Below are 13,563 nucleotides of genomic sequence, written 5' to 3' on the forward strand. Positions count from 1 at the left end.
TCTTCTTCTTTCTTTCTTACTGGTACCACTGCCCTCCAGTCTAGCATGGTGCAGGTCTTCCACTGCTTAGCTCCCTCTTCCACCCCAACCTGACTTCTCCCCCTCCACACTTGATTCCCTTCCGATGCAAGCATGGGCAAGAGGCTAGCGCTGTAACTCAAGCCACTCATAGGAGCCAGATGTCTATCCCTTGCCCCTGCCCATCTACATGAGTCAAGGGGAAGAGCAGGACTGCAGTGGTGAGGGAGGCAGAAGGCTGAATGTGGCGAACGCCTCTCCACACCTACCTGTTCTTTATTTTGCCTGACCTATCCTGTATTTTGTCTGATCAAAGATGACAACCCTACTTCAGAAGCAAGGATCCACCACAGTGGTGGGTCTGCTACCTCAGTTTCCCTGGGTCGGGCATTTTGGTTCAGAAGTTGATGTAGGGTGCATTGATCTGGAGACTAAACCATTTAAAAATCCTGATGCAAATGGCAGTTTTAATAAAGATATTAATTTTGGGTCAATGCCATTTTGCTTCCCACTGCAACATTTCTTCATTTTTCCTTTTTGCTGTTGTTGATTCGTTTATAGTGTGTGTGGGAACAATGGGCAAATTCTACTTTCTGATTTCTAGGTATACTTGAAAATGCCTAAGAGAAAAGAGTATGATATTATTTATGTGGAATACAAACATGCATTCTCCGTGCTTAATTCATAAGGCTGTCCAAGATGGGAATTCAGAGTGACACCGACAGATTCTCATTGTGTTTCCCTCCTTCAAGCACTACTTTTGAGTGTTGTGGGTGGAGGAAGTCTTGTAAAAAATTAAGTAGTTGAACTGGTTAAAGAAGTCTCTCTGAAAGCAAGTACACTCTGCATAAATAAAACATATGTAGGCAATTTATTCATCTACTGCTGCTACTTGGCAGGCCAGGTGAAGACTGCAAACTTAAAGAGATCAGGAGAAAAAGAATCCGTGACACCTGGCGCTTGTCTCTCACACAATCCCATATGCTAGCATCTATATGCTGTCTGAGCATATTATACAATTATCCCAAGCAGATCCTTAGTGGTTGGTTTCAGTTTCTTCCAGCTTGCCATGGAATTCCAGAAATAAATGTGGAATTTGGGTTATGGCTGGGCACAACTAATTGTGGAAAGTGGGTTCAGTAGGGTGGCTGTATCTCCTGCTTTGCAGAGGACAGTCCTCAATTTGAGGGTTGCTTGGAAGAACCCTCTTTCCCCTGAGCACAGACACACATGCAGGCTCTGCAGAGTTTTACAGAGTTCTGCCCCCAAATTTGGTAGACTAGTTTATGCCATGGTATAGCTGAACACCTGTATTCAAATACTTTCAATCCTCATGAAATCAAATGAGCATTCGTTGATGCTTTTCCCCTGTCGTGGACTATTTAAAGGGGAGGTAGCAAAGAAGGTCCTCTCCAGATGTTGTTGGATTCCATATTCCATCAGCCCCAGCTAGCACGGCCAATTGTTAGGACAACAGGAACTGTAGTCCAACACCATCTGGAACTATGGTGACTACTCCTGGAATACATCAGCCCGAGACCTATTTGCTCAGTCTGACTGGAAGCTAACTGTACTTCTAGTATGAGGGAAAGATGGAACAGTAGAAGATGAGATCAAAAAATGAATTTACATCAACACATTTCATTATTGGTTCACAACCAGTAGCAAACCTCTGTTGATATGCCCTGGTTCTGAGCTGTTTGTTTTCTGCTAGACAAATTACTCATGAGAGACCAGGCAGTAGAGAAACAAAGACCTTGGAGACAATTGGGCAGCTGTAACATTTCTGATACTAATGGGTTTTAAAAGGTCATTGCCTGATTACTCATTCTGATATATCTAATATCTTGAGCACATTAAAGTTCTTGTAAGGATGGAGCACCAGCAAAGAGAGACAGAAAAGCTTTTACCACCCTCTCTTATCTTAGCCACATGTGTTGAGATTAGATTATTGCAATTGATAGAGCAAAATGAACTTAGTTTCGATCAGCATGTCATAGCTAACACTTTATGAAGTCATGATGGAACAAATGAGTAGCTTTGTTTATTAAATGTAAATTTATCTCACACCTCCATCATCTTCCAAACAGCACCCAGATTGAGATTTTGCTGGTATACAACTTTAATTACATTTATTAACTAACAGTCCGATGGTCAGGTTGAGGTTTGCTGATATGCACATTTAATTGATTGAGTGAAACCTAATGATTAATCAACTAAAAATTTAATCAGTGAACAGCTTTAATTCAAAAATCTAAAATAATGAAAATCAACACAGTAGGTCCAGTTAGCACTTTTTAAACTCACATCTCCGTATCACTTAACCCCAGGCCATAAGAGTATATCCCAAATAGAATTGCCCAGTTGTAACAGTTCCTAAAATAGTTGTCCAAAGACAAGGGTCAGTATAAATTCAAACACATTCACCTTGCATGAACCCTAGCATCAAAGACTAATTCATTGTGGGTATTTGATACAGTATGTTGATGTAAGACAGCCTCTACTATCTATACATTTGAAGGATGTGATGCAGTGCCTAATTCAGATCCTGGCCTCCCAGATCTTAGTGTGGCACTCTAACCACTGCACCAGACTGGCCCACATTTGTCCCCACTTCAATGTGTGAATTAGCCATCAAACACCATTGGTTCTGCTATTGCACCACAACAATTCAATCACAGCAGAGTTTAATGGAGACAGTTTATATATCCATCTGGGAGCCATTGAACTGGTTTCCCTCATATGGTGGAGAAGCAGGCATGCACAACACACCCGTAATGTAACATAATGCAAATGTCCCACACATAAGCCCAATTGTTCTCATCAAAAACGTGGGTGGGAACACACAGTGTCTTATGATCCTATGCACACACCACATGTATCTTACTGTGTAGAATGGGGCATGTCTGCTTCTCTACCATTCAAAGAGGCTCCTCGTCTAGATGAGCATGTGAACATGGCTACCAATTGATGTGTGGTGAAAGAGCATCCCATCTAATGTGAGGCCTTCCTTGCCATCCCCAGAGCATCCAGTATCTTATTCTTTCCCAGGGTTCCTATCCTGCTTTTTCCTGGCTTTGGGCCAGTCACTGCCTCTCAGCCTAACCTACCTCAGAGTTGTTGTGGGGATTAAAAGTGGAGGCGGATATCACTTTGAGCTCCTTAGAGAAAAAGGTGGGATATAAATGCAGTAAATAAATACTAGTAGTCATGCCTCATTAGGCCAATACTGAAGATGTGTCAGCTCATGTATTTTGCATCTCTACAGACATCATTTTAAAATAAATAAATCTGGCTTTACCAAAAGATAACCTACTGTAATATTTTTATTTACCACTATGAGCCCAAAATACAAAGACTACAAACAGAAGATACAAGACCCAGGGTATCTTTCTGGATGCCACTTACTAGTTCTACAGCCTGCTTTATCTCATGGCAGGAGTTCCTGGATAAAAGCCCAGGGCCTCTGTTAAGCACAAGGTCAAAGCTATTTATTTTATTCACGCTGACATCAAGTCAAATACGGTGTGCTTTCAATGTACTGCTTTTTTTAAAATGACAGAAAAGTACTCAAACTGAGAATAACAGAGAAGCATGGCTGAGTCTGTGGGCATTTTCAACACCACGTGAATAGGCAGGGTGCAGAGCGAAGAGAAAAGAAACGGACCGTAAGCATCAGAAAATAATGAAACCCCTCCTCACACACGTAAATTTGCCCTGACTCTCAAAAATGGAGCTCCTTGCCAGGAACAGTTCCCCATGTGCTGAAACATCAAACTGCAGGGGGCAGATTTTCAAGGGAGTACCTTCAGGCCATAGGTCATTACCACTGACCATTGGCCATGCCGGGTGAAGCAGATAGGAGCTGTAGTCCAGCAACATTTGGAGGGCAACACCCTGCCCTGGGCTGACTCCACCCAAACTGTTGGATTCTTCTGGACAGAAAGGAATATAAAGGGCTTCCTGTTGCTGTTGAGATTTGCTTGACCAACATACACTTCCTGAGCTCTGGTGTGTTTGTGAATTCTTCTGGTTATTCTGGTTCTTCTGCTATTCTTCTGGTTTATTCTTCAAGTCTGTCTTTTGGGTCGTACAGTCTTTACTTGCTCTTTGACCTTTTGTCCTTCTGTCCTGATTTCTGGCTTATCACACCTTGCTTTCCCATGTGCCTGAGTAGATTCAGGGGAGTGGTAATGGAGAAGACAGGAAGTAGAAGCCTTTCTAAGAGTGTGGGGGTTAGTTTGAACAGCGTTGAATGCTGCTCTGATTATTTTTCAGAGAAAATTTCTTTCCCACTAGGATTGCTAATGTATTATTGAAAACTAAAACTGGAAAATAATATGCCCAGCTACTCTGCAGGCTCTTGATTTTTTTGTTTAGCAACACATAATTATAAGTGTATATTTTATTCATTTAGGTTTTCCTTTTTTAAAAAAAGATATTTATTAAGATTTTCAAAATATTACAAAAGAAAAAAAAGAAAAAAGAAAAATACAAAATAAAAATAGTTAAAAACAATTCAGTCTTTCAATCACTTATCTTTCATTTGCTTATTTCCTGGACCTCCTCACGCCTCCCTTTTCTGTATTCCAATTCAGTTTGTTAGTTCAGTAAATCCCTCCCCTCTTTGTTTATCCTAGTCTTCAATCTTAAAGTATTGTAACATTAGATTTTTACCTATTAATAGTCCATTTTTTCATATTCCCTTATAACATTACAGCTAGAAACTACTTAGTTTCTATCCAACATCATTCTAACATTCATTAATTTTACAATATTTCTGTAAATAGTCTTTAAACTTTTTCCAATCTTCTTCCACCGACTCTTCTCCCTGGTCTCGGATTCTGCCAGTCATTTCTGCCAGTTCCATATAGTCCATCACCTTCATCTGCCATTCTTCCAAGGTGGGTAGATCTTGTGTCTTCCAATACTTTGCAATAAGTATTCTTGCTGCTGTTGTGGCATACATAAAGAAAGTTCTATCCTTCTTTAGCTCCAATTGGCCAACCATGCCCAGGAGAAAGGCCTCTGGTTTCTTCAGAAAGGTATATTTAAATACCCTTTTCATTTCATTATAGATCATCTCCCAGAAAGCCTTAATCCTTGGGCACGTCCACCAAAGGTGAAAGAATGTACCTTCAGTTTCTTTACATTTCCAACATTTATTATCGGGCAAATGATAGATTTTTGCAAGCTTGACTGGTGTCATGTACCACCTGTATATCATTTTCATAATATTCTCTCTTAAGGCATTACATGCCATAAATTTCATTCCGGTGGTCCACAACTGTTCCCAGTCAGCAAATATAATGTTATGTCCAACATCTTGTGCCCATTTAATCATAGCAGATTTCACCGTTTCATCCTGAGTATTCCATTTCAACAGCAAGTTATACATCTTTGACAAAATCTTAGTTTTAGGTTCTAACAGTTCTGTTTCTAATTTTGATTTTTCCACCTGGAAGCCAATTTTCTTGTCCAAATTGTATGCCTCCATTATTATTCATTTAGGTTTTCCATGCCTGGATATGCCATATGCCCAATCAGTGCTCCCCCCCACACACACACATTTATACGCATACACTGCAAAGTCTGAACAACCTGCTAAGTACAGTATCAACACATTTACAATAAAACCAACAAAGCATTAAAAATGTTTTCAACATGCAAGGTCACAGAATCACAACGTTGGATCATATGGTCCAACCCAACATGGGACTTGAACCCACAACCCTGAGATTAAGAGTATCATGCTCTACCAACAGAGCTATCCCTCAGGACAGCATTAAAATAAAGCCAGAAATATTGTTATGAATAATATTAGCCTATACAACCTTATGTCCCTCGTGCCCTGCCTGTTTAAATTGCATGTCGCCAAAGAAAACCCACAAGCACACACCTTCCTGCCTGCTCACCGTGCCTAAGTACCTGAAAGTTTGGAAACAGTTGTGGAGACATGTTGATTATTATTCCCAGTCAAACACAGAATAGGAGGAATTTAGTTGTATAAGGAGGAGGAGCAGCTTGGGAGAGCCTGCAATATCTCTAAAGGGGCAATTGATGATTGATGGCAATTCAAAGGAAGGACTCCATCATGCCCTAAGTAATTGGTGTCAGAGGTTCTCGGAAAAGTAGAGGGACAGCACTATATAAGTGTGCAGCTGCTGGCTGTCCCAGGAATAAAACTCTTCAAAGTACACCGTAAATATATCATTTGCTCTTGGTGGACTGGATGCCAGACAGAATGACTGTAATGAAATACACATCCCACTGAAGCTCGGAATCGATCACTCTGAATACACTATTTTTCTCTGCTACTGGGCTACAAATAATGATGTCTACAAGATATGTCCAAGTAAAAGTGCTATCTATCTGGTCAGTGGATGGCATTCTGCATTTATATCTATCCTTCCCTTGTCAATGTGGACTCATCAGACCATCGATCTCTCTGTACAAAGTTAGATTCTGGTTAGTGGCTAAAAACACATCTGAGTGATTTCCTTACGTTGATGTCTTCCTACTTTGCAAGGTAGAGTGCCTGGAAGAAGATAGAGAGATGTCAGGCATCCTGAACTCCATTCCTGGTGAATGGTCTCTTCATCAGCACAAGTGGCAAAGTAATCCCTTTGTCTTCGGTGGGTTGCGAGCAACCCACAAATGGCTTTACACTCCAACCTAATCAAACCAGTGGCACCAGATCCATTTCCTTTTACTTTTATTGGTTTCTTTTTAAAAACAGAGTGATATGTTGGTAGGTAGTTGTGCAGAAGAAAATATTTCCCACCACTGTGTGCCAAGAAACATCAGTCACTATACCCTATTCTATACCTAGGAGGGGGAGAAAGATAAATATATACGGGGAGGGGCATGGATACTGGACATGGTGGCTAGATCTGGGTCCCATGTTGCAGTTTGTCTTTAAATGTACATCCTGAATTCAAAACAGTTGAAGACTATCTGAGTGATTCATCAGCTGTGTGACATGGTTGTATGGACTTTATGGGTTCCCTTTTGGACTAACCAATGAAATAAAGGTTATTTTTCCCATCCCTTTTTATTTGCAACGGCCTCTCCCTAAAAGTGTCCAGAAGGACATACCCACCACTTCTGGGAGGAGAAGCACTCCCCATTCTTGTCATTCACTGCAACAAGCAAGTCCTTTTCTTCAAACTCTTGTGCGTAAAATACAGGTAGCTAAAAAGTCTTTAGGGTTGCCGAAAATGCTATAACTGAAATCAAAACTAAGTTGTCTCAAGCCCCAAGAAGATGCAAACAATGTATGTTTGCATCCGTTGGGGTTAGTAACTCTCATTCCCTATTCCTTGATAGCTCCAGTGGGAACAAATGATTCCCAGAAAGGGAATCTTCTCAGCCATGAAGAACCTACAGGGTTGTGGTGAGGGAGCAGAACTATATCACTTGAACTCATTGGCAGAAGGGTGGGAAATAAATTACATTCATCCTTTAAACAGAATATTTCCCTCCCGACCATCAGCAGAGCATCAGCAATGAAGGGACAGTTGCATGCCTCCTTTTCTATCTGTGGACCTACTTCTGTGTCCACAGAGAGGGAGGTCTGCAATATCTTATACAATCCTTAGGCTTGTGCCCTTATGGCAGCTTTTGTGTTAATGAATTATATGTTGTTGTTGTTGTTGTTGTTGTTGTTGTTGGTAATGAAATCTATACACCACCCTTCAAAGATCAGAGGGCGGTCATTTCTTGTTGACAGCCAGCTTCAGAGGTTTTCTATAGGCAACCTAGAAATGATGTGCTAAACAAATAAAGCATTCCTTTGTGTGATCATAAGAGTTCACCAAGGGTTGCTTCAAGGACAGTTATTCTGATATTGAAATAATGGTGTTTTTAAAGTCGGAATTACATCTGTAATTACATCTGTGTATTACCTGTTCAGCAATGAGAAGTATTGAATTACAGCATCACCAACTAATTCATTGCCTTGGTTAGGAATGCCCATTGAAAGGCAGAAAAATGGGGAGGGGAACTGAATTTTCAGTCTGGAGAATTGTGAAACTTGTTTAATTAGAAATTTGCTGTGAATAATTGATCTAAGCAACAACATTGCAGACTGGGGTGGGGGAAGATTTTCTAAAGGTCTGAAATAAATATAATGTTGCCTGTTTCCCCATCATCACCACCATACCCAAAAGTCGATATAAATGAGCAGACGTGTAATCGCTTTTCATTTCATCTTCCCTGCTGCTGCTGTGATCTCAAGATGTGATGCTAGTGCAAATGAAGTTTCCATAAATGGTCCCTCAGTTGCTGCTTTTATTGCCTGGTTCATTCTATTTGGGCTGCAAACTTCAACCAGTCAAATGTCTCATAAGTGTTTGGGGTTATTTTGCTTCAGAGCATAAAGAACCAGAACCAAAACCAGATGATAGATAGATAGATAGATAGATAGATAGATAGATGATAGATTTAATGTTCAGATAGTGCAACAGTCACTTACATAGATACCAGTACACCTGGTCACTAAACTGTGAATTGATTAGCTGGGTTTAGACTTTCCGAAACTGGGGGTTAAAGAGTGTGTTTGTGCAGTTTACATTGTCTTTTCTCTCCTGCCAGACTTGCAAAAGTGTATGTAAGAATGTGTATTTGTTGTTGTTTAGTCATTTAGTCGTGTCCGACTCTTCGTGACCCCATGAACCAGAGCACGCCAGGCACTCCTGTCTTCCACTGCCTCCCGCAGTTTGGTCAGACTCATGTTTGTAGCTTCGAGAACACCGTCCAACCATCTCGTCCTCTGTCGTCCCCTTCTCCTTGTGCCCTCAATCTTTCCCAACATCAGGGTCTTTTCCAGGGAGTAAGAATGTGCATACAAATGTGTAAAAGACCTAGGTTTCCATGTCGTCACTTTGAGAGAACCCAGTTTTCAATGGACAAATGTTCTAGTACTGATAAATTTATGGCACATGGCAATAAGGTCCCTCCATTACACAAAATGAAAGGACAAGGCAAATGATGTCCTCTGCACATACAAATGTGACACGTTAAGAGACAAGAGTGCTTGCTTAATTTTTAATATGGAGACATATTCAAATATGCAGTCTGAAATGCACAGTTCAGGATAAATAATTCTCTTGTTCATATTGGCATGAGTTTGTAGGCAGGTCTAGACTCCCCTGTAATTATTGGATTTAGTAAAAGCGAGAATTAATCTGGGTTCGATCAAAAACTGTGCCAAGCGCTGAAGCCCGTGGATTAAGTTCATGCTAACAACACAATTCAGCTTTCTCATCAGGTAATCACTGATAGTAGCTGAGTGATTAGCCTAACAAAAGGAAAATAGATTGGGCCCTCGAGAGATTCATTGTGAGACAGCAAGATGGGTGAAGCCTCTCTGGGCCCTGGTTTTACACAGTAACACAAAAGGTCACTAGCTTTGGTGCAGGATTACAGTTTGCCTGATAAACGATGGCAGGGGGTGAGAGTGTTGTTTTGCAAGAGGCCCGAGTAGCAGGGGACTCAGAGGAAATTTCTTTTGAGTATGTGAAATGGAGGTTGCCTGAGTTCTAGGGGCTGGTGATGTAAGCGAAAGACAAGGCGTTGTTTTTTAAGGGGTTCTGGGAAGAAAAGGGAGTAAGGAGCAGAATGCAGTGCAGGTTCTGAGGGGAAGGAGACATAACTACATAGTGCAGGCAGCATGGCTGATTCCTCTGCTTGTAGGTCCACACTTGTTGCTCTTGGGAGAGCAACAAAGGACTCTCTTATGATGTGAAAGCTGGGAACTCTCTACATCCAGACACAGGCTGTAAATGTGTGTGAATAAACCATATTTCATAAAGACACTGCAATCTCCGCTGTGCCTAATTTCTGATGGAAACTCAAACTCCGAATGTCTGGAACCCCCTGGAAACTTGTCACAGCTCAGCAGAGATTGGAGATGGCGAGTAACAATATGTTTCAGCTCTCAGACACACTGGTATTATTTCTCCATTAGTGATCTTGTAGCAAAAGATCAGGCTGTGTGTACTAATTGGAAACACTTTATATTAGTGGGTTTGATATGGTTGCCAGATGCCCCTTACTTTTAATAGGTTACATTGCTATAGCCTCATATAACACAATAAAGACCTAAAGCTTCACTAAGGACTTGAAAAGTCAAACAAAAGATATTGTGGCCTCTTAAAGACTAACTAATTTATTACGACATAAACTTTGTGGGCTACAGTCTATTTCATCAGACACATAGTTATCCTAACTTGTCAAGCATACATACCTGTGGGTGTAGAAAGAAAAATGCTAAACAGTAAGATCAGAGTGGAATATAATGCAAAAGAAAATACATACTGTGAAAATTATGTTAAGGTTTAAATGGAGAATGACAGGGTGAATTACAACAAGGACTAGATTGTGTGTATTCCCTTTAATATTGTTCCGATTAAGAAACCTCAAAAAGCAGTTCTAACATTTGCCTAGTACCCTAGGAGAATTGTTGCTTATTCTCATATCCAAAGAAGGAGCCTCTGTTTTCCACTGGTATAGATGACGCATCGTGCTTTGATCCTCAGATAAAAGACCCTGAAGAAGTGTAAAATGGATAGCCTCTTCTGTTAAAGGGCTTCAGAACCCTTTGCAAATACTAGTTCATTCTCTCAGTATCCCAGTATCCCAGATAAAATAGATCATAAAGAATGGGTAGCCTAACATGGAGAGGAAGATGGGGAATGTTAATTTTAAAGGCTGTAGAAGCAGCGCAGGAAACAACAGAGACCTAAATTGCCTACGACTCAAGTTAAAAGTACTTTACAGCAACAGCAGGATAGAGATGTGGATAAGTAGCTGGCATCTGAAAACTGTGCCTTTGTCTAGTAGACTAATGATCCCATTCACAAAATCAGTACGCTTAGCCAAAGAATTGTTACTCTGAGCAATCTATTTTAGTACTTTCACCTGCCATGAGCATGCTCTACCTGCAGCTCTTGTTAATGAAGCACATAAATCCAGGGCCAACTGAATCATTTCTCCTTGTTGGAAAGGGTTCAGATAAGGTCCAAAATGCTCCTTACCCAAGGGCTCCATAGCTATGGCTGCTAGACTGCCAAGGGATCCAGTAATCAAGTGAAGTGATGACTATACAGCTAGGATTTCTAATTTGTTGGTTTTTTAATACTCAAAATGCAACCCAAATAACACTGAAAACTTCTCAGAATGCAAGTCTCAGAATAGACAAAAGCATTGGTTGCTTACATAGAATTGTAGAGTCTAAGTCCAACCCCCTGAAATGCAGGACTCTCAGCTAAAGCATCCATGACAGATGGCCATCCCAACACAAGAGTCCACCACCTCTTGGGAGAGTCCATTCCACTGTTCATCAGCTCTTACTATCAAAAGTTATTCCTGATGTTCAGAATCTCCTTTCCTCTAACTTGGTTCAAGTCCTACCTTCCAGAGCAGGAGAAAACAAGCTTGCTCCAGCCTTCATGTGCCATTTAGATATTCAAAGATACATCTGTACATCATCTTCATAACATTTTCTTTTAATGCACTGCATGAGGTAAATTTGATACCTTCATTCCATGTTGACTCATGTTAAGCTTGTGGTCCACTAAGAGCCCAGATCCTTTTCACATGTACTGCTAGTAAACCAGGCATCCCCATCTTATATTTGTGGTTCTTCCTGCTTAAGTGTAGATCCTGACATTTGTCCCTATCAAAATTCATTTTGTTAGTTTGGGCCCAGTTCTCCAATCTGTTAAGGTCATTTTGAATCCTGGTTCTGTATTCTGCAGCATTAGCTACCCCTCCCAGTTTAGTATCACTGTCATAGTCTCGTGCTGCCCAACCACAGCAGAGCTCAATGGCAGGAGAGGCCAGCCAGCCAACCAGCTCAGGGAGGTACTTGCCTGGACACAGTGTCCCTCTGCAGGGTTTAGTCCAGACCTAGGGTTAGGAGCATCTGAGTTCACATAAGTCAGATGGTCCGGGGCTCAAGAAACCGATGAGTCCAAGGTCAGGAGAAGCAAGAAGCAGCAAAGTCTGGACAGGAATGACAAATGTTGTTTCCAGCATCTGACTGAGGCTGGAAACCCTGCTTAAGAAAGCTGGAGCCAGCTGGTTCACATCAGGAGTAAGAAGGCTGATCAGCAGCAGGTGAAGTCACGCTGCCTTCTGCTCCTTCAGGCTGCTGCTCAGGAGGTGAAGCCAATTCCTGGCCCATGACAGTCACCTGCAAATTGGATGAGCATCCTTTCAATTCCTCCATCCAAGTCATTTATAAAGATGTTGAACAACACCGGGCCCAGGACAGAACCTGGCTGTCAGGGTTTGGGAGGACTCTGAAGAATGTTGGGCAAAGGAAGGAGACCAGTGATTTATTGGGTTTGACAAAGCAGGGACCAGGGATGATTGGAACTGTAGTCCAGGATCACAGGTTCCCTATGCCTACCCTATATCTTTGATGAGGTGCATTTTGCTTCATGAAGGCCTAGGCTGGTGTGGAGTTTGGATGTCAGAATAAAATAGGAGACACATAAACTCCATATATTTTGCTCTGAGCGTGTTGTAGGAGGGGCAGATGGAAGTGCAGAAAATAAAATAAACATCACTGGGAAACATTTATGATCTACATAAAGGCTTTTTACCCCTGCAAACTGTAGTTTTAAGTGTCTTGTCTGGGGCTCATAAACAGTGAATGGCGTTTTAGGATTAAAAATCCAAGGTTGTGCCTTCTGTCTCTTTGCCTGGATTACTAAACAGCTCTTGCTGTCAAAAATGCTAATTGGGCTTTCATGGGGGGTGGGGAAGGCTATCACCAGATGTGTAAATCTTCTTTTCGCTCCATACCGAAGCTGCTGTACATTTCATAAGACTGGGGAAAGGGGAATGAATCATCTAAACATCTGACTAACAGTAAATGGATGTAATCCATTCCTCGAAAATTCATCTTGAAGAAAGCTTTTCACATAAGAGAAAAGAAATGGAAGAAAACAATGATTTGAAAATACTGAGGTGCCTAAGGTCATTAACATTAAGAAGGTGCAGTAAGTAAACCATGAAATTTAATTAAACTCACACAGACAGGAGTCCAATTGCAATGCCGCATGGGTCAGAAGTCTTTTGCATTGTAATGGAGACATGATTCCATCCATTCTAATTCTGATCCTAACTTCAGATTAATCAGGGTGAGCAGCTTATTCATTAGTTCATGCATGGTCATTACCTGTTTAAAAGATAAATGATACCAATGCTTCCTGCGGTTGCAATCCTTTCTTATCAGCCTCCTGTGTCTTTGACAGCAACTTGATTGGCAGATGTTAGCATCTGATGAAGATGCTTCTGTCTAGTTCATGAAAAGTTCCTCCTGCAGATCAAGCTACAATTAAACTCACAGAAGCATGTCAGGCCAGGCCAGGCCAGGCCAGGCCTCACCCCACCCCTTCTTGGTCGGTCGATGAAACTAAAGCTTCTCTTTGGAATTGGCTTGCTCCTGCTGGAGCTGTGCAAGAGTCATATCTTTTGTGTGATGCAAAGGAATTTATGGAAGTGCTGGGCTTATAATTTAGGGAGGGGCAC

The 13,563-nt window shown here is 41.3% G+C and overlaps 1 protein-coding gene across 7 annotated transcripts in view; it reads left to right on the top strand.

Annotated features, from left to right (window-relative positions):
• The window catches only part of GRIA1 (glutamate ionotropic receptor AMPA type subunit 1), a 195,021-nt gene that overhangs the window by 146,540 nt on the left and 34,918 nt on the right, over positions 1-13,563 (top strand). The window lies entirely within an intron of this gene.

Source organism: Podarcis vaucheri, assembly GCF_965113315.1.
Source record: "Podarcis vaucheri genome assembly, chromosome: 2".
Classification (NCBI taxonomy): domain Eukaryota; kingdom Metazoa; phylum Chordata; class Lepidosauria; order Squamata; family Lacertidae; genus Podarcis; species Podarcis vaucheri.